The sequence below is a fragment of the Desmodus rotundus genome, chromosome 6, assembly GCF_022682495.2.
Source record: "Desmodus rotundus isolate HL8 chromosome 6, HLdesRot8A.1, whole genome shotgun sequence".
NCBI lineage: Eukaryota > Metazoa > Chordata > Mammalia > Chiroptera > Phyllostomidae > Desmodus > Desmodus rotundus.
Window position 1 is genome coordinate 118,710,764 of NC_071392.1, and position 20,335 is coordinate 118,731,098.

Here is a 20,335-nt window from a genome sequence, read left to right on the forward strand (position 1 = left end):
CAGATCAAAACTCCAGAGAAAGAACTAAGTGACGAAGAGACAGCCAACCTATCAGATGCAGAGTTCAAAATACTGGTAATCAGGGCGCTCAAAAGACTCACTGAGTGCAGCAACTACATAAAGGAAGAAATGAAGGTTACGGGAAGTGAAATTTAAAAATATATACAGGGAACCAACAGTGAAGGGAAGGAAGCCAGGACTCAAATCAACGATTTGGAACAGAAGGAAGAAATAAATATTCAATCAGAACAGAATAAAGAAAACAAGATTTCAAAAAAATGAGGAGGGGCTTAAGAACCTCCAGTACAACTTTAAATGTTCCAATATCTGAATCATAGGGGTCCAGAAGGAGAAAAGAAAGAGCAACAAATTGAAAACTTATTTGAAAAAATAATGAAGGGGAACTTCCCCAACTGGCAAAGGAAATAGACTTCCAGGAAGTCCAGGAAGCTCAGAGTCCCAAAGAAATTGGACCCAAGGAGGAACACACCAAGACACATCATAATTACATTACCTAAGATTAAAGATAAGGAGAGAATCTGAAAGGCAGCAAGAGAAAAGGACACAGTTACCTACAAAGGAGTTCCCATAAGACTGTCAGCTGATTTCTCAAAAGAAACCTTATAGGCCAAAGAGGACTGGAAAGAAGTATTCGAAGTCATGAAGGCAAGGACCTACCTCCAAGATTACTCTATCCAGCAAAGCTATCATTTAGAATGGGAGGGCAGATAAAGTGTTTCTCGGATAAGGTCAAGTTAAAGGAGTTCATCATCACCAAGCCCTTATTATATGAAATGTTAAAGAGACTTATCTAAGAAAAAGATCAAAAATATGAACAGTAAAATGACAACAAACTCAGTTATTAACAACAGAACCTAAAACAAAAACAAAATCAAAAACAAACTAAGCAAACAATAGAACAGGAACAGAATCACAGAAATGGAGATCACATGGAGGGTTATCAGCAGGGGAGTGGGAGAGGGAGAGAGGGGGAAAGGGTACAGAGAATAAGAAGCAGAAATGGTAGGTAGAAAATAGACAGGGGGGAGGTTAAGAATAGTATAGGAAATGGAGAAGCCGAAGAACTTATATGTATGACTCATGGGCATGAACTAAGTAGGGATAATGCTGCAGGGGGAGGGGGTAGAGAGTGGAAGGGGATAAAGAGGAAAAAAAATGAGACAACTGTAATAGCATAATTAATAAAATATTCTTTAAAAAAAAAAAAGAGATGTGACAGTGCAGGGGTCAGAGCCCATCAGGACTATGGCAGCAGAGCGCTCCTCTAACTATAACCCTACACTGCCTCCAATGCCACTGCTCGAATGAACTAAAGGTACCGCATTTGTGGGGAAAGCAAAGATTTAATTATTCAAAAATCATCTTCTTTTAAAACCTCTTTAAAATGTATTAATATATTATAGGGTGCTTCCAAAAATGCTGTGTCACATTCTATTTAAGCTGGGTTATCACTAGGACTCATGTTCATTTTATTGTTTATTAAATGAACCTGTTTATACGCTCTTGCACCTATGTATATATTTCACCCAATTAAAAAAACAAAAAACAAAAAACACAGAGCCTGACTCCAGCAGCTGTCTTCAGAACAGCCAGCCAGGCATCAGGAGCCTTGCCTTCCCGTGATAAAGTAAACAGCACAAGGTAATGACAGTTTCTCATTAGGAAATGTTTATGCTGTGAATCTTTCACCTCCGCTGTTTGCTTTGGGTGCGTTAGCATCACCCATTCATCAACGGCCCCACGGTAAGCACGCGCTAAATGCCATCAGACTTTCTTTCAGTGAAACTCCAGTGACCCTGTATATTTTTTAATTTTAGAAACTAAACATTGGTCTGTGCTGTTTGGGACAAAAAACATTACTAGTCATTTTGAATGATTAGAATATGACTAGAGAATTCTGCTTTTCTCTTTCTAAAACATATTTTTGCATGCAAGGCAAAAAATAAAAAATAAAGACAACTTGTTCCCCAAAATAAAATTTCCCTAACCATCAATCTATTTTAAGCTATGTTTATTAAAAATTTACAGAGTCAGAAGGGAGGCACAAAGGCAATATCCGTCAGGGAGGATGAGGAATAATGGAAAGAACATGAAAAAAAGTAACAAAAAGCTTTGAGAGAACAGCTTATTTTCTGTTAAATAAACCCTAATCATATATATTATTCTTTTAAAAACACAAATTGCACAATATGTATAGTATAATCCCACTTTTATTAAAAGTATAATTATATAGTACATATTTGTGGACACAGAAAAGGATTAGAAAGTAAAAACATCAAACCACCTGGAAGTGTAGGGGTGTAAGAGCTGGTGTGACTTTGAAATTTGCTTCATACAATTCTGACAAGTTAGAATTATTTTCCAACACGTGTATGATTTACACATGTAAATCCTTTAAAGTAAAATGTTAATTGTTCAAAAGGTTTCATAAAGGCAAAGCTGCAAATTAACCAAATGTCATTTTAGCTACAAATCATAGAAAAATTCTGACAGGATAAGGAAGTCAATGACCCCACGAAAATGTGTTTTTAGAAAGTATTTTTTAAAGCTGACTGGTAAGGTGAGTATTTGGTAGGACTAGCTTTGCTTTCAAACTGCACTGAACAGCTACTGCAGACCAAAACACAGAACTGAGTCAGAAGTTCTACTCTGAGAAAAGAATTAGGCAGGAGGGGTCACTCAACAAAAACAAGCCTGGGTTATCAGTGAGCATCCTTGAACCAGTGCCACAGTGCCACTGGAGCGCCACTCCCCTTCAAACACTCCAGCACACGCTGGAAGCATGAAACCCTGCCCTTTGCATACAAGGCTACTTACGTGCTAAGATCAAAGCCCAGGCCCCCTGAGCAAGTCAGAGGAAACTTCCCTTGGAGCAGAATGAGGCACCCCCTGAGTTGCCCCAGACTGGCCACTCTGAACTTAGAAGAAACTCTTCACAGTACTTCTGCTGCTTATTAACTGGGGTTTTCAAAACTACTATATGCAGTGGTTCCCAAATTTTTATTTCATAGAGAAAAAACATTCCCTAAAAAAATCTATTATTTCCCCCCAGATTATTACTTATTTATTATTTATATCATGTTTGCATTTTAACATCTCCTTAAAAAGGGATGTTAACACTTCAGAAACAGGAAGGATGTATCTTTACATCAATTCAGATGCCAAAAAGGCTGACAAAAACACCTAATCCTGATTTTAAAAACAAAAAGCCTTTTCAGTGAAAATTAAAATGATACTTGCTGAATATCACAAAGAACATCTTTGGAAAACAAGGGCAAACACGAATGCCCTGTACTTATCATGCTTTTACATTTAGTTTGTACTTTTTAAAGGATTTCAAAAGTTGGTGAAAAGGCAATTTTTTTAGGAAAACTATTGTTTGAAAGCTTGAACAAATATAACATTTGAATTTTTAAAGAATTATAAAAGCAAGGAACTATGCTCAAAAAAGGTGCCAAGCTGAGACAAACTCATAGGCCAGTTATTCCCTAACCTTTCCAGTAAGAAATGGGGAGGGGGAGACCTTCCCTTTTCCTTCCGGCAAAACTGAGACATCAGCAAAGAACGCCCAAGAGAAGAACACTGCATGTTACCCTCACCTGCCATCCCTAGATTTTCTTTTTAACTTGTGCTAATCTGACGCACAAGGAATGACATCTTGACTTAAATCTCTCTGATGTCAAATCTAATTACATTTTGGCAATCTCTTCTATTACTTTTGTGCATTGAAAGGCCCTCTCTGATCCAAGATAAGAGGAATATTCAGCATCACTTTGAGCTAGATGTTTCAGGTCAAAATCATTTTTAAATGTTTATCAGCCATGCCTTTAAAAATGCATATCCAGCCTGGCCAGTGTGGCTCAACAACCTGTGAATCAAAAGGTCGCCAGTTTGATTCCCAGTCATGGCACATACCTGGGTTGAAAGCCAGGTCCCCAGTTGGGGTCATGTGAGAGGCAACCAACCACACACTGATGTTTCTCTCCTTCTCTTTCTCCCTCCCTTCTTCTCTAAAAATAAATGAAATCTTTTTTAAAATGCATACCCAATAAAATCATTGCTCTAAGAAAATAAGTAAGTATAAGTGTGTGTCACTTTAGTTGTAGAGCAAGTAAATGTCCAATATTTGAGGACTGGTTAAATTATAACAGGAAAATACTTTATGGTAAAATACTACAAAGCTATTCTATAGTACACTATCTGATGATATGGAGAAAGCCAGAATCTGTTACTAAGTGGGAAAATAAAAAGAAGAACACCTCCATTTTTATATAAAAACGACACTTATTTGGCAAGCCAGGCAAACTAGACACCTGAATGTTAAAGAGTAACCCTCCCTGGGTGTCAGGTTATAGATGACGTCTTACTTCTTCATGCTCTTCCGTTTTACACAGTACTAATGAACATATCACGTATCTGTGATTAGGAAAAAAAATTCATTCATAAATATATACAAGTAACAAATCACTAAAAAAGAATTCTGCCCACATGTTTAAGTTGCAACTTAAAAAAATTTCTCAAAAAAATCTAAAATGCCTTTCCTTCACTTAACATATTTAATCCCACATTACAAATGGGTTAATAAACAGTGAATTCAAGAAACATGGGGGCTTCACCAATCTTCCTAATTACCTGAGGTTCTAAAGAGTAATATGTGACTTATATTCCCAGCAAATGACCAAATTAAACCTGCAACCCAATGACAATTATCAGTGGTAGTAAGTGAAACCCTGGTAAAAGAAATGGTTCCATTTTCCCCTTAATAAATTGTGCCTTAGCATGTAAACATGCACTGTTTGAGGACAAGTAAGCTGAGAGGCCTATTTTAACTATGCTCACCTCAAAATTTCCAAAATCTTTCCAAAATGTCTAGGAGTGACCATGATTAGATAAGAATCAGATTAGAGTGACTAGATGTCAGAACTTTGAACTCAGAACCAGGGAGGACCTGGAGATGGACATGCCAGACTTCCAGGTAGGCAGACCAGACTGTGCCCAGGTGTCTTACCCAGCATCCAGTCTGAGTACGGTGCTCAATAAAGGTGGGCGGGAGAAAGAACACAAAGGGCTTAGAAATCCAGAAGCACTAAAGGCTATTCTCTGAGTTTGATACAATTTTTTATTTTTTAATTCTACTGGAAAAAACTGAGAAATTAATGCACAAGAGCTCTATCAACCTAAAAGAACCATCATATGTGCTCAAAGGGAAAAATACTAAACACCAAAGGTACCCAAGACTAAAATTTGAGAGGAAAGCTTGTTAATGACATCTAGCTTCCCGTTCTGACTGTTTAGAATAAGAACACCCAACTTCCAGGCCATCCTACTTAAAGTTCCCATTCACTGGGATCATGATACGAAAAATCTTCAAGTTTGAAGTTACTGGTTTCAGCCCTGGCTGGTGTGGCTCAGTGGACTGAGTGCTGGCCTACAAACCAAAGGGTCGCTGGTTGGATTCCCAGTCAAGGCACATGCCTGGGTTGCAGACCAGTCCCCAATAGGGGGCATAGCGTGTGAGAGGCAACCACACATTGATGATTGTCTCCCTCTTTCTCCCTCCCTTCCCCTCTCTCTAAAAATAAATAAATAAAATGTTTTTTTAAAGTTACTATTTTCTTAATTCAAAGGTGGCAGCTGATTATTCCAGGCATATTTTAGTAGAAAAACAGATTTGAAATCTAAAAAAAAAAAATTTACACAATCAAGTTCTGATAAGACTTTTATTCATTTCTTAGAAAAATGTGTCCTTTGAAACTTTAAAGTTTGAAAATGAGATTTTCATTTTGAAAACTAAACTGCAAGAAAAATGACCTACAAATAAATCTTAGTTCTCAAATAAACCATAAAAATTATAAAATGAAGTAGAGAAAACATTTATAACATTTATGAAAGTATCGCTATTCCTGATATGAAAAGTATTATAAATCACTAGGAAAAAGATAAATACAAAACTAGAAAAACTGGTAAACATGAATAAGACAAAAACAAAATATAAGTACAAATGGCCAAAATCTCATAAAGAAATGTTACTACTTATCAAAAAAAAAAAATAAGCAAAATACCCCTGACCAGGTGGCTCAGTTGGATGGGCGCTGTCCCGGCAAAGTAACCAGTCTCAGGTTCAATTCCCAGTCAGGGCACATGCCTGGGTTGCAGGCCAAGTCCCCAGTAGGGGGCACACAAGAGGCAACCACACATTAATGTTTCTCTCCCTCTCTTTCTCTCTCCCTTCCCCCTCTCTAAAAATAAATAAACAAAATATTTAAATATGTATTTTTTCAGGGGGTTTTTTTGCCCTGAGGGAGATAACAGGGGAAAAGGAAAGGGTCCTCAAGGAACGTGTATAAAGGAAAGGACCCATGGACAAAGCCAAAAGGGGTTTTAGGATTGAGGGTGGGGGTGGGAGTGGGGATGGGTGGGGCCCCAAAGTGATGGTGGGAAAATGGAGACAACTGTATTGAACAACAATAAAAAATGATTTAAAAAATAAATAATAATACAAGAATAAAAAAATGGAACTGCTTTTTGACCTAGTGATCCCACTGCTGGATATATATCCTAAGAATTTCAAAACACTAATCAGAAAGAATATATGCACCCCTATATCCATAGCAGCATTATTTACAATAGCCAAGGTCTGGAAACAGCCCATCAGTAGATAAGTGGATTTAAAAAAGCTATGGTACATTTACACAATGTGACACTACGCTGCTGTAAAAAAGGCGGGAAACTTACCTTTTGCGACAGCATGGATGGACATGGAGATGATTATGCTAAATGAAATACGCCAGTCAGAGAAAGATAAATACCATATGATCTCACTCATATATGGAATCTGATGAACAAAACAGAAACAGAGGCATGGATACATGGAACAGACTGGCAGCTGTCAGAGGTGGGGCTGGGGGAGGTCGTCACTGGATGAAAGAAGGTGAAGAGATTGGCCAAAGAACATACCTGCATACCCCATGGACACAGACAACAGTGTGCTGATGGCCAGAGGGAAGGGGGACGGGGGCAAAAGGGGGAGAAATGGGGACATCTGTAATAGTGTCAACAATAAAAATAAAGAAAAAGAAGATAAAAAAAATACAAATATGCATATATATGCATATATACATACAAAGAAATTTTACTTTCGAGTAAACAAAACAAAGAATATTCAATGAGTAAAATAAGCTATTTTATATGCATTTTCATCATAATCGTAATATTCTTAATAGTCTAATACAGGACACCAGTCCCACTTCTAGATATTTTTTCAGTATTTCCAATCTTAATTCTGACCAAATAGCTTCAGTGTTCTTTATATGACAATCCCTAAAATAGCTGTGAATTTCCTGCATATTTTTCTCAAACTACTCCATTTCCTATAAGCAAAAAGCCATAAGACAAAAAAATTCCTGAGAAATAACAGTCTCCAGGGACTTTGCTCCATCCTTGCTCTCATTACGAACTAGGGATAACTACACACACCAGGAGAAAGTCAACAGCAAAATTATTTTATTTCTCAGGAGAACAATGTCAGTGAAAAAAAAAAAAACAACGGAATTATCTTCTGAAGGGCAGGAGCCTTGTAGTACAGGCTTCCCCAGCTAGGCGAATGTTCTAGGAATTCGTCTGTATCAGTGCACTAGCTGAGCTTGTTGGTTAGGCTTCAGTGATTTTTTTTTTTTTTTTGAAGATTCTTTCAACGCTTTTGCCCATTTCCAGATGGGCAAAAGCACAAACACACCTGCCCACACTGCTCTGAGTGTTCACCAGTTTTTGACCAAAAAACGGCATGACCCCACTGCCCCACCCTCCCTATTCACCCCAGCAACTTTCTTTTGTTTCCCCTATGAGAAAAGTCCTCAAAGGGAAACACTGCGGAAGTGGAAGAGGTGAAACAAACAACAACAACAACAAAAAGGCAGAAGCACTAAAAGGCATCAAAATAGACAAGTTCAAACCCTTTGAGCAGTGGGAAAAATGTCTCAATAGGTGTGTTGCATCGAATGGAAAGTACTTTGAAGGTGACTGAAGTTTAAACATGTAAAAATAAACACACAGATTTTTGCAAATAAATTCTGGGGGAAGGGGGCATTGGGGGTCCCCCTGGTATTAAATGAAGAGAAATTGCACAGAACTCTCTAATACATTCTTCACCAAAGTGACCAAACATTTCACACAGGAGGACCAATCGCTAGCAGTACACACATTTCCATCCTGTAATATATTCAGTCCACTATGCACAGGCTTTAAAAATGCATTGTAGCTCATTTACAGCAACGGTTCTCAACCCTGGCTGCAAACTGGAATCTACCTGGGAAACTTTTAAAAAGGCTTAGGCTATGCTGATCAACTACACCCAAGTCTCTAGGATGACAGCAGGGAGTTTTTTTTAAAGTTCTTCAAATGATTCTAAGTTGCTGTCAAGGTTGAGGAACACTGACTTAAAGCATGTTTTTCGAACAATAAATAATAACCCATGAGACTGAATAGAGAAATCAACTTGGTGGGCTGGGATCAGCAATTTTTTAATTAATAAACAAATAAATAAATGGGATGAAGCAGACTAGACTAGAAGAAAATATCAGAATGCACTGCTCCTAGTGTGAATATTGCCTCATGAAAATTCAGTTAAAAACATGTAGTTCTTGGCAACACTACCAAGATTGACCTAGAGATTCAATGCAATCACTATCAAAATCCCATCTGCCTCTCTGGCATTAATTGACAAACTGATCCTAAAATTCAAATGGAAATGCAAAGGACCCAGAACACCCAAAACAATCTTGAAAAAGAAGAAAACTGGAGGACTCGCACTTTCTAGTTTCAAAACTTAATACAAAGTTATAGTAATTAAGACAGTGTAGTTACCGGTATAAGAAGACAAATAGATCAATGAAAAAGAATTGAGAGCCCAAAACTAAACCTTAACATTTATGTCAGGCGATTGTGATCAAACGGCTTTTGACAAGGGGGAAAGAACAGTCTCTTCAACAAATGATGCTGAGTCACCTGGAGACCTACAGAACAGGAATGAAGGTGGACCCTCGACCTCACACCACATGCAAAAATTAACTCAAAATAGATCAAAGACCTAAGTCTAAGAGATAAAACTGTAAAACTCTTAAAAGAAAACAGGGATAAATCTTTGTGACCTTGGCCTAGGCAATGGCTTCTTAGCTATGACATGAGAAGCACAAGCAACAAAAAAAATATGTAGATAAATTGAACTGCATCAAAATTTAAAGCTTTTGAGCTTCAAAGGACATCAGAAAGTAAAAGACAACCCATAAAATGGGGGAAATTACTTGCAAATTATATATCAGATAAGAGACTGGTATGTAAAATATATTAAGATATCCTACAACTCAACAATAAAAAGATAACCCAATTAAAAAATGGGCAAAGGCTCTGTATAGACACTTCTCCAAAAACATACATATAGCCAGTAGCACATGAGAAGATGCTCTACCTCACTAGTCATTAGGGAAATGCAAATAAAACCACAGCGAGAGCCCACTTCACATCCATTAGAATGGCTATACTCAAAAAGACAGACAATAGCGCCTGTTGGTGAGAGTGTAGAGAGTTTGGAACCATCATATACTATGCACCACTTTGGAAAAGTTTAACGGTTCCTCAAAATGGTAAACACAGAATTTCCATATAACCCAGTAATTCCACTCCTTGATATTTACCTAAGTGCAAACATGATCAGACAAAAACATGGACATGAATGTTCACAGTAGCATTATTCATAACAGCTAAAATGTAACAACCACCCAAATGTCCATCAACTGATTAGTAGCTACACAAAATACGGTATTGTTACATACTACAACATGGATACATCATAAACACACGCTAGGTAAAAAAGCCAATCAATACAGATAATATATACCAATCCTATCTATATGAAATGACCAGATAATGCAAATCCGTAGAAACAGTACAGTCGTGGCTGCCAGAGGCTGAGGGGAGGAAAGAATAAGGAAGGACTGCTAATAGTATGGGCTTTCTTTTAGGTGTGATAGAAAACATTCTGAAATTAGATACTGTGATGATTATAGAACTCAGTGAATATACTAAAAACAAGTGAAGAGTATACAAAAGGGTGGATGTTATGATATGGGAATTGTATCTCAATAAAGCTTTTTTCTTTTTTGAGGTTACCATGGGATAGATAACCTTTCCATCTCTAATGCTTTACCTCAGAACCCTGTATTTCATGAGGATCGCAAAAATGTTTGTTCATTCAATTTACAGTAGCATAACTACTGTAACTTTTTCATGAAATAGGGATAGAAATTATCAGAATAAACAGCTTATAAGGTTATGTGTGAATTTTGTAGAACTTTCTTTAAGACACACACTGATATGTGTGTGTGTGTGTGTCCATGAAATGTGAGTCAATTAGCTCTGGCTGGTGTGGCTCCCTGGATTGAGTGCCAGCCTGAAAACCAAAGGGTCTCCAGTTCAATTCCCAATCAGGGCACATGCCTGGTTTGTGGGCCAGGTCTCCAGTTGGGGTGTGTGAGAGGCAACCACACATTGATGTTTCTCTCCCTCTCTTACTGCCTCTCTTCCCCTCTTTCTAGAAATACACAAATAAATAAAATCTTTTTACAAAAGTGAGTTGATCAAAACAAACCCTAGGAAATACATTTTAGGAGTTGACCAACACCTATTCAAGAAACAAAAGTACAAGATCTCAGAGTTGAAAACAGAAATTGAAAATAAGTTGAAGCCAGTTTGGAGCATCCCCCTAAGCACTGAACTAAACACTAGAAAAAGTGAATTAGACCCCATGTCCATTTCTATTGGTCAAGTGAAGTAATAAGATTCCCTATCCTGTGTACCTCCCAGGGCATCTGAGAGACAAAGAGGAACTCCCTGCTTCCACCACATTCGGGGCCCCTGCTGGTGCTTATCCATAGCAGATCCAACTGGGAACCAAAGAGAGGAGGGTGCAAACGCCACACTGCAGCCATCATCCAAAACAGAGGGAAATGCAAGCTGCAGGACGGGCAGCCTAGAAATGCAGGGCCCGCCCGACCTCACGCTGGGTGTCAAGAAGCAGGTGTAAAGAGAACATTAACAAAAGGGGCAAATCAGTATTGCACATGGATTCAGTTTATTTTCACAGGGATGAAAGAATAAAGGAAGAGAAAAAAGAACCCACAAAACTTCTGAGGGAGAGAACACTTTCAGCAACTGAGGGTAAGAATCCCTGATGCAAAAGATGCCATCGGCTGCACAATTTGATAGCATGGCAGGAAAACAGAAGCCTTTGGGAGGAACCTGAAGGAAAGATACATAACGTCTGCAATTCTTCCTGGCAAGAAACTTGAAATCATCCTAAAACCAGCAGAGAAACTGGACTTATTTGGAAAATTACCACAATAACAGGGACAAATGCTACCAAGAGTTTGTGTGTTATACAAAATGCCAGGGTCAACGTCAAGGTGGCAAAGTTTGTTCATTCCAAACACCATGTGCAATACTGTAATTTAGTGGAAAAGATACTGAAAATAGGACACTTCTTCAATATCATTAAAGATTGTACATACTGTATTCCAATAAAAATTGAGAATGAGAGAACCACTGTCACATTTAAAAATGTTCTGTAAGTACTTTACAACCCAATAAGAAAAAGAAATACATAACTATAAGAAAAAACCCAAAATGATCATTTGCAATTATTATGATTACTCAGAAACTCGGGGAAAATCAACGAGAATAACAGGGTTTAGTTAGGTGGCATGGCAGAGAGTGCTATTTCAATTTCCTCATGGACACACTGAATGACCCCGTTTCCCATCCCCCTGGTATCTAGGATGGGGCAAACAGACTGAGGAAAATATGACTATTTCCAAGCTTGGCACATAGAAACATCTTCCAGCACAAAGTTCCAGGGCAAACTCAAGAGGCCACAGTCAGTTGTGTTATAAGGCGGAAAGAGCCTAGTTCCCCAACTCACCACTTAGGGGAAGAATCACCTAGAAAACTGTGAGCAAGAAATAAATTTATGTTTCGTTAAGACACAGATTTTGCTAGCATAACTACCCTGAATAATACAGACGGTCAATTATACGGTAGATGGGTGCCAGCAGCATAATTTCTTTATACATACCAATCAGAAAACAGTGTATGTGGCAGGAAGGAAGGAGCAAGGGGAAATAATCTCATTTTAAATACCAAATACTTTTAAATAAACAGCAATAAGTAACCGCAGACCACCTACTAGGAAAAATCTAGAAAAATGAGAGACATAAAAGACCTGCATGAATCAAAATATGTGTTTGTGACTGAACAATTCAACATTATAAAGATAACAAGTCTCCCCAAAGTAACTTGAACATATAATAAAATTATCCATTAAAAGTCATCTTGAAACCTTAAACTGAAAAATACTGGGGGAAAAAAATTGGTGTAGGCAATATCAAATAGATAGGAAAGCCCACTGTGAAGTGATTGTAATGATGAAATAGCAAGGTCATGGCAAAGGAATAAAGAAGTAGACAGATAAATGAAATTAAGCAGTAAGTCCTGTGACAGATCTAAAGATTCAGCACATGATTAAAGTGCTATTTTAAGTTAATAGAAAAAGATGACGCCCTGGCTGGTGTGGCTCAGTGGACTGAGCAATGGCCTGTGGACTAAAAGGTTGACCGTTCAATTCCCAGTCAGGGCACATGCCTGGGTTGTGGGCCAGGTCCCCAGCTGGGGGCATGAGAGAGGCAACTGATCCCTGTTTCTCTCACACATCATGTGTCACTCCCTCCTTTCCCCTCTCTCTAAAAATAAATAAATAAAGTCTTTTTAAAAAATTACAATGAATAAATGGTGCTGAAATAAACACAGAGGACAAAATAATCCTTACTTCATATACAAATAGATTGTAGACAAATATTTTTTAAAAAACCAAGAGAAAATATAGAATATTTTTAAAATCTTGGGGTAGAGAAGGCATGAGAAACCAAGACTGACAGATGTGAATTCAAAGCACAGAACAAATATTTGTAACTTATTACCAAAAATGCAAATCTTAATAGCAAATTTCTCAAGCACAGTGAAAGCAGGATCAAATACAACATATCTCACAGCACCAACTTTACGCAAAGGGTAAAGAGGAAAAATGTTTCATGTTAAACCAAGCACTGATGTTTCTGGAATAGAATTTTAAAATTTACATTATTTTTAGGTAAAAGACAAAGAAGTGGCATGCTTACTACACTCCCTAACCCTTCAAACTATGCATATATTTCCCTAAAGCATACTTCTGTGGAATAATTTGTGAAGCAATGTCTTAATATATGAGAGCTCTTGATAATAAAATAGCACTGATCACATACACTACCGTGAAATGGGGGTAAACAAACATTTTTTAAGCAAACTTTTTCTATAAAAGGCCAGATAGCAAATATTTTAGGCTGGCCAGTCAAATGAATCTCTTGATCGAGCATGGCTGTGTTCCAATAAAACTTAATTTACAGTAACAGGTGATGGGAGTTCTCTCAACAGCAGCATCCCCATCAACTGGGAACTGGATAGAAATCAAATTACCAAGCCCTACCCCAGACCTGAATAAGAAACTCTCCTTTGAGATCTGCCATGTTAGACAAGGAAGAGTTTTTCCCCCTGCCCAGTGAGTTGCCTATGGAAACAGAAAAGGATTTGAGCCAGCACTGCAAAGGGGACAACAAAACCAAACCACATTTGAGGCTGAAATCCCAACTACAGTGGAATGTGTGAGAAATCAAGTTTCCAGCAGTGTTTTCCATCAGAAATGGGGAGAAGACCAGCCAAAGAGTCATGATACCAAGACCTCTGTGAAGTGACAGTCCACTATGAAAACGTTAAGGTGGGTGGAATTGAAGCTGGTGGTGCGTGTTTGCCTGAACAAGGAAAAGCCACCTCAAAGAAAGACAGTGTGAAAGAGGTGAATGTGTTAGAGAGGAAGGCTGTGGAAGGTTCCTACAGGAACAAAAGGGGGAACAAAATAAAGGAACAAAGGACTCAAACGAGGATGCAGAGAGGCAAACACTGTAGCCAGGAATGAACAACAGATGGGATAACAGGAAGGCAGGAGAGAGAAGGGTGCTGCTCTCCTTCAGCCCTCAGCCTCCTCCCAATGCACCCCTCCAGCTGCCCCAGAGAGTTTTCTACAACCCACATCTTAACAGGTCACACTCCCCTCAAGAAATCTTTCTGTGGCCTTCCAGGCAAGATTCAAGCCCCACAATACAGTGTCACAGGACCTTTATGCTCTGTACACCCTTTCCATTCACCACCCCCTCAGCCTCCCTCCAAGCATCCTGACATAGTCAACGTCTCTCACATGCCTTTCCACCTCTGCTCATGCTGTTCCTTCCATCTGGAATTCCATTCCCACTTTCCCCAGTCCAACCCCTGCCCTCAATCCCAAGTCTTTGAAAAGCATCCTAGAACATGAAATCTACTTGGAGCTTGACAATCAGACCACCCTGGGGTCAAATTCTGACTCTGCCACTTGGTGGTACTATGACCTTGGGCAAGGGGCTGCCCTCTCACCAAACCTCGGCATCCTCAGCTGGAAAATGGGAATAGTGTGACTACTCCACAGAGCTGCTGTGGGGTAGTTCTACGACTTCAGTGAACACAAAAGTGCCAGCAGAGCCCCTGGCACCCACCTATTAATGCTAGCTTCTCTGCACTCTGCTATGCCAACAAGAACTTAAAAACCCTGACAAGACCTGGAAATAGCATTCTATCATTGAGGTCCCCATGGATTACTGGAGCATTAAGAGCATAACGCAAGACTCAGGAGTTAACTTAGAGAAATTAACCAAGTTCTGTTCCTTCACTGATAAAATACAGACCAGACCCACATTGACTGCAGATTGTTAGAACAACCAACAATGATCTCAAGTGCCCCCCACACAACTTATGCCCATTGGGGCCATCATCATTGCACTGGCCCTATCATGGAGAGTTGTCTGGTCTTTTTAGGTCCTGTGTATTGCTCGGAAAGGCTCCTAGGGAAAAAAATTGCATCGTTTATATTGCTCTCACATACAACTTAGAAGACATAGGGATTCAACTCTGTAAGATTTACATACATAAGAAAGAGAGAGGTGGCCTTCTAGTTGGATGAGCCTTTTCCAGGCACTTCTTGAGATGCCGCAGGACAACTGAAAGAAGCAAGCCTGAGAGATCAGCTACTTTGGGAGACACCTATGCAAAGAGCCCATGAATGAAGACGGCTTTCCTGAACACTGACCAGAGAAAGCTGTGGTTTGGGGCGGTGAGGCAGAGGTCTCTCCCTACTGAAGAACTCAGCGAGCCCTGGCTGGTGTGGCTCAGTGGATTGAGTGCCGGTCTGTGAACTGAAAGGTCACAGGTTCAACTCCTGGCCAGGTCCCTGGTTGGGGGTGTGCAATAGTCAACTGATTGATGTATCTCTCCACATTGTTGTTTCTCTCCCTCTTTCTCCCTCCCCACCCTATAAAAGTAAATAAATTAAAAATCTTTTACAGAAAGCTCATTGCAGCTGTAGAGAGAAAACAATGAATAAGGAAAAATTTGAGTCAAAATAATGGCAAATAGAAAGAGGCTGTAAGCTACAATCTAAAGTTGATGAAAAGTTCACAGCAGTGAGAACACTAAGATCCTCTATGAAATTATACCCTGTTCATTACCGCATTCATTACACTTGAATACTTAGATATTTCTTTCTTTGTTTGTTTGTTTTTAAAGAGAAGGGAAGGGAGGGAGAAAGAGAGGGAAACATCATCAATGTATGGTTGTCTCTTGCACGCCCCCTACTGGGGACCTGGCCTGTAACCCAAGCATATGCCCTGACTGAGAATTGAACCAGCGACCTTTGATTCACAGGCCAGCACTCAAGCCACTGAGCTACCCCAGCCAGGGCAGATATTTCTTTGTAGAGCATATTCTCAAATCATGTCTATCACACTTCATGTGATTTAGGAACTTGTCAAGGGGCATTTTTAATAAATCCAGATTTCTGCTTTTTGTATTATCTTAGATTCTAGGCCTGTATAACATGTAACTCCACTAAATAGTACAAGAAATGATTAATGAATAAATGAGTAGGTGGAACTCTCCATGAAGTAAAGCCTTAGAAGCCACACTTAGACCCAAGGTCAGGGGCTTGCCTGAGGTCAGAGGCAAAAATTAAGACAAAGGACAATGAGACATTCCCAAGACTTACATTTCTGTGGAAAAGGACCTCTCCAACATATCGGCCCCCTCCTTTACCATTGCATTTGGGTATGTCAGTTTGGGGTGACAACTTAACATGCCCTAAAACTGCTCCACAGGCTTCTGAGTTAATGACTGCTTTTGTTCTAGGTGCTCAGGTCAGAAACCCTGGCATTGTCCTCAAACTCCTTCTCACCCCTCAGATCCAGTCCATCAGCAATCCCCTCAGGCCCACTTCAGAAGAAGATCACTTGTTACGTCTCTCCATCCTCACTCCCCAGGCTTCCCAGTCTGACTCACCACCCTCCACCCTGCACTAGCTGGCAGCCTTGCTGCCCTATCCTGCCCTCCCTGCATTCAGTCCGCTCTCACACAGCAACAGTCAGCATGTCTCTGTTAAAAGCTAAGTCAGTCCACATCGTCACTCTTCTAACTCGAAACCTGCAATGGCTCCGACCCGCCTCTCAATGTAAATCTACAGGCCTTTACCACATGCCACATGGCCTTACATAACCCAGTTCCCATTGTCTCCCTGACCTCCAAAGTAAATGCTGTCTTCCACCTGCCTCAGGGCTTTTGCATTTGCTGTTTCCTCACAGGGAATGCTCTTCCCCCAGCTATAACTCACTTCCTCTACCTCTTCACTCAAGAATGACTCAGGCCTTCCCAGGCTACCTTTCCCAAAAGTTCAGCTCCCTTCCCAACACTCAATACCACCAAACCTGCCAGATTCTACTTCGGAACACAATGTCTCATTGTCTGCCTCCCCACCAGTGTGTGAGCTCTATGTGGGCAGGGAATCTCCATGCAGCATCCGAAGCACTGAAAACACTGCCAGTCACGCAGCAGCCCCTCAATAAACGCATTAAATGTGTGAAAGGCCTATGAAAAGTGTAAGCTGCAAGCAGACTTCAGTTATTGGCGAGCCAACAATCTAGAACCTGTGACAAAATAACAGGCTAGAAATAGCAAAGCCAGGGAGAAAATGAAGAGAGTGCCGTAAAGCAACACAAAGAACTTGTTTAACCCCCATGGTAGTAATGCACAGCTTAACCTGGAGCCGGAATGTTCCCTGGCAAAAGCATGAAAGAAAGAAAGCCCAGACATGCGGCCCTTGGAGGAGAGAAGGGCTGGAAGAACAGCAGGGAGTGAAAATGAATTAATGAGGTTATCCGGCTTTGGGATTAGTGTGTTGAGAGTTTTACAGGAAAGGCCTGGAAACAGATCATGAAAGAACCATAAAATGTTTCAATTTTAAAAAGCCTAAAAGGATTAAATAAAAATACATTTTTTAAAAGCTTTCATTAAGAAGTACAAAGCACTATATAACTGTAAATTAGAGCTGCTGACTTTTAATTCCCTTAACTAAAATGGGAAAATTCTTTAAGCTACCAGTGGTGCCAGAAATTAGTCCCTAAATAGATCCCAGGTGTGTCTTTAGAGACACTGAAGAAGACGGCAAAAGTCAACTCAGAATTTCCAAAATCCAACAAACCAGACATTAGGCTCCTTGAGGGCAAAAGACTGGGTTTTGCCCTGGCTACTGTGGTTCAGTGGATTGAGCCGACCTGCGAACCAAAAGGTCGCAGATTTCATTCCCAGTCAGAGTACATGCCTAAGTTGCAGGCCAGGTCCCCAGTTGGAGGCATGGGGAGGCAATGTGTAAGAGACTGTCTCTCTCGAACATTGATGTTTCTCTCCCTCTCTTTCTCCTTCCCTCCCTTCCCCTCTCTAAAAATAAATAAAATCCTTTAAAAAAAGACTGGGTTTTATCAACAATGATTTGGTCAACCGCACCCGGCACCAAATTAGTGCACAGATTGATAGAAGGCTACGGGCGCTTACTCCTGGGCCATCTAATTCATTTCTGCAATGCTAAATCCACTAGACTGCTACACAAACAGGCTAGGGAGTGCTGCATGACACCTGGCAAAACCCTCGTCAGTATTCCAGCCAGGTACTTTCATGAGCAGTTTTGAAGCATCTTAACAGACATTAAACCTCAGCTTAATTACCTGTGTCACAGTTAGAAAACACATCTGCCATTGAACCATCTAAAATTAAAAGAAACTGTCAATATGAAAAGTTCTTGAAATACCTAGTTTAACCAAAAAAAAAAAAAAAAAATTCACGCCCCACTCCAAGCAAAGAAACCAAAAGAAAACTGCCCTAGTATTCAAAGAGAAGAAACCATCTTGGCAAAGGCAACAGTCTATAAATCAGAGAACTCCTGCTCAGGCTGTCAAGTGAAACAGGTAGCGGGCTGGGCACACCCACTTGCCTCCTTTCAACTAGCGGACGTGCCATGAGGGCTTCAAACTGTGCAGGGCCACCGCTGGCCTTTTAACAGGTCGGTGCCCAAAAGCTATTAAATTTTAGGTGAGTGAAAAGAGACCTGTAGTGATAGGTTCACAAGTGACGCTGGTAGAGTCTACCATAACCCAGCACAGAAATTCCGAGCTGAAAAGCCCTTTATAAATCTCACTAGAATCAAACTCCTTCAGGCCAGGCAGGCAAAGTCAAGTGAGAAGGGCAGGTGTAGACGACTGGAAATCGTGAGCCCCCCTGCCTAACAGCATTCAAATGCAAAGACAAAATAAAAATGCTCCAGACACTCCAGGTTCTAGCCTGGGGCTTTAAAGAGGAAGAAACTGGCGGAGGGAGGTCACATGGCCAACTAATGACAGCTCAAACCAGACAGTCTCGGGACTCCGGATCCCTCTCCTCGCACATCCCTGGCCATCTCTGCACTGGATGACCCAAATGTCAGCACCTTCACTTCCCGTCTCCTGCACGACCAGAATACAAGTAGCGGCTCCTGCTAACGCCACAGAACCCAGAAATGCCTTACGAGTGACTTTCTTCGACCTGCAGCTGCCCTCATTTACCCTCTGCCCTGATAATCAAGAATTTCCCATCAGTCATGCTTAAAACCCTCTGCAGGCCCAGTTCCCGTCAGCTATCCATCCAAGGGGACATGTAAAGTCAAAGGAAGGAGAAAATTCTGCGCCCTAAAGTAGTCACACTCGAAAATGTCAGTTTCTCTTCCCAGCACGGTGGCAACAAGGGGAATCCGCGACCCGCGGGGGACAGGCCAGAGGGAAAGGGCTTGGGGTCGGAGCGGCTGCTTCTAAAATTACTTGGCGCAGCCTTTGTAGGAGAGAAGAAAGCAAAAATGAAAAAGGCGGCACCCTCCAACCCCCGCCGTTCGCCGCCCCTCTTGATGGCCCTGAATTCCGGGGACGGAAGGGGGGCCGGGGGGCCTTCACGCACCTCCTGCGGAGGAGCGAGGGGAAAGCGACCCCAGGACGGGCGGGCCGAGAGCCGGGGAGGAGGAGGCGGCGGCGGCCAACCCAGTCCCGGGGGGGACCCCACTTGCCTCCCCCCGGCGCGGCCTGAGGGCCCGAGCGCGCTGCGGCTCTCGCGGCGGGCAGCGTTAAGCGTCCGGGGCCCCGGCCAGGCCCGGCGGGGACTAGAGGTCACCAGGCATCCGCTGACCCCACGGCGACGGGCCGGGGTTGGGGCGCGCAGGCCGCGCCGGGGGCCGGTGACAGCCCGCGGGGGCCGTGCCAGGCCGGCCTCGTGGACTCAGCTGGCACCTCGCGGTCCGACCGGCAAGCGCAGCCCTGCGGGCTGCGCGACGGGGCGCGGCGGCCCTGCTCTCACCTGGCTGCAGCTCGCGGGGCTCGAGTCCTGCCGCCGCGCCTCCCCGACGCAGTGCCCGCCGCCGCCGCCGCTTCTGCCTCTGGTCCCCGCGACAGCCGCCTGCAAAATGGCGCCGCGGAGGGGCGGGCCGGGGGCGGGGAGCCGCGAAGCCGCCCGCCCCCGCGCTTGCCTGGGGCCCACCTCCCTCCCCGCCCCGGACCCCAGCCCTCCGGCCTCCCCCCGAAGAGAGAGGCTGCCCCCTCAGCCTGGAACGCGCCGCCAGGCATCCCGGATCTCTCGCCCCCGCCACCTCCAGCCGCGTTCTCTGAGCGCCCCCCACTACGTTTCCTTTATTTCCCTCCCCTGCGTGGAAACTGCCCCCACTTGGCGTCACACCTGCTCCTGGGACCCACCTGGAATGCAGAGCGCTCTCCCAAAGTCTCCCCCTCCTGGTGTCCCCTTTTTACCCTGC

At 41.9% G+C, this 20,335-nt stretch overlaps 1 protein-coding gene across 3 annotated transcripts in view; it reads right to left on the reverse strand.

The window, feature by feature from the left end:
- Positions 1–20,001, reverse strand: part of SLC23A2 (solute carrier family 23 member 2) — a 118,930-nt gene extending 98,929 nt beyond the window's left edge. Inside the window, exon 1 of one of the 3 annotated variants that reach the window (XM_053926103.1) lies at positions 19,885–20,001. The gene's annotated coding sequence lies outside the window, so the exon portion shown is untranslated. The remainder of the gene's footprint in view (positions 1–19,884) is intronic. The other 2 variants (XM_053926102.1, XM_053926104.1) reach the window with 2 other exon arrangements.
- Between the last annotated feature and the right edge of the window lie 334 nt (positions 20,002–20,335).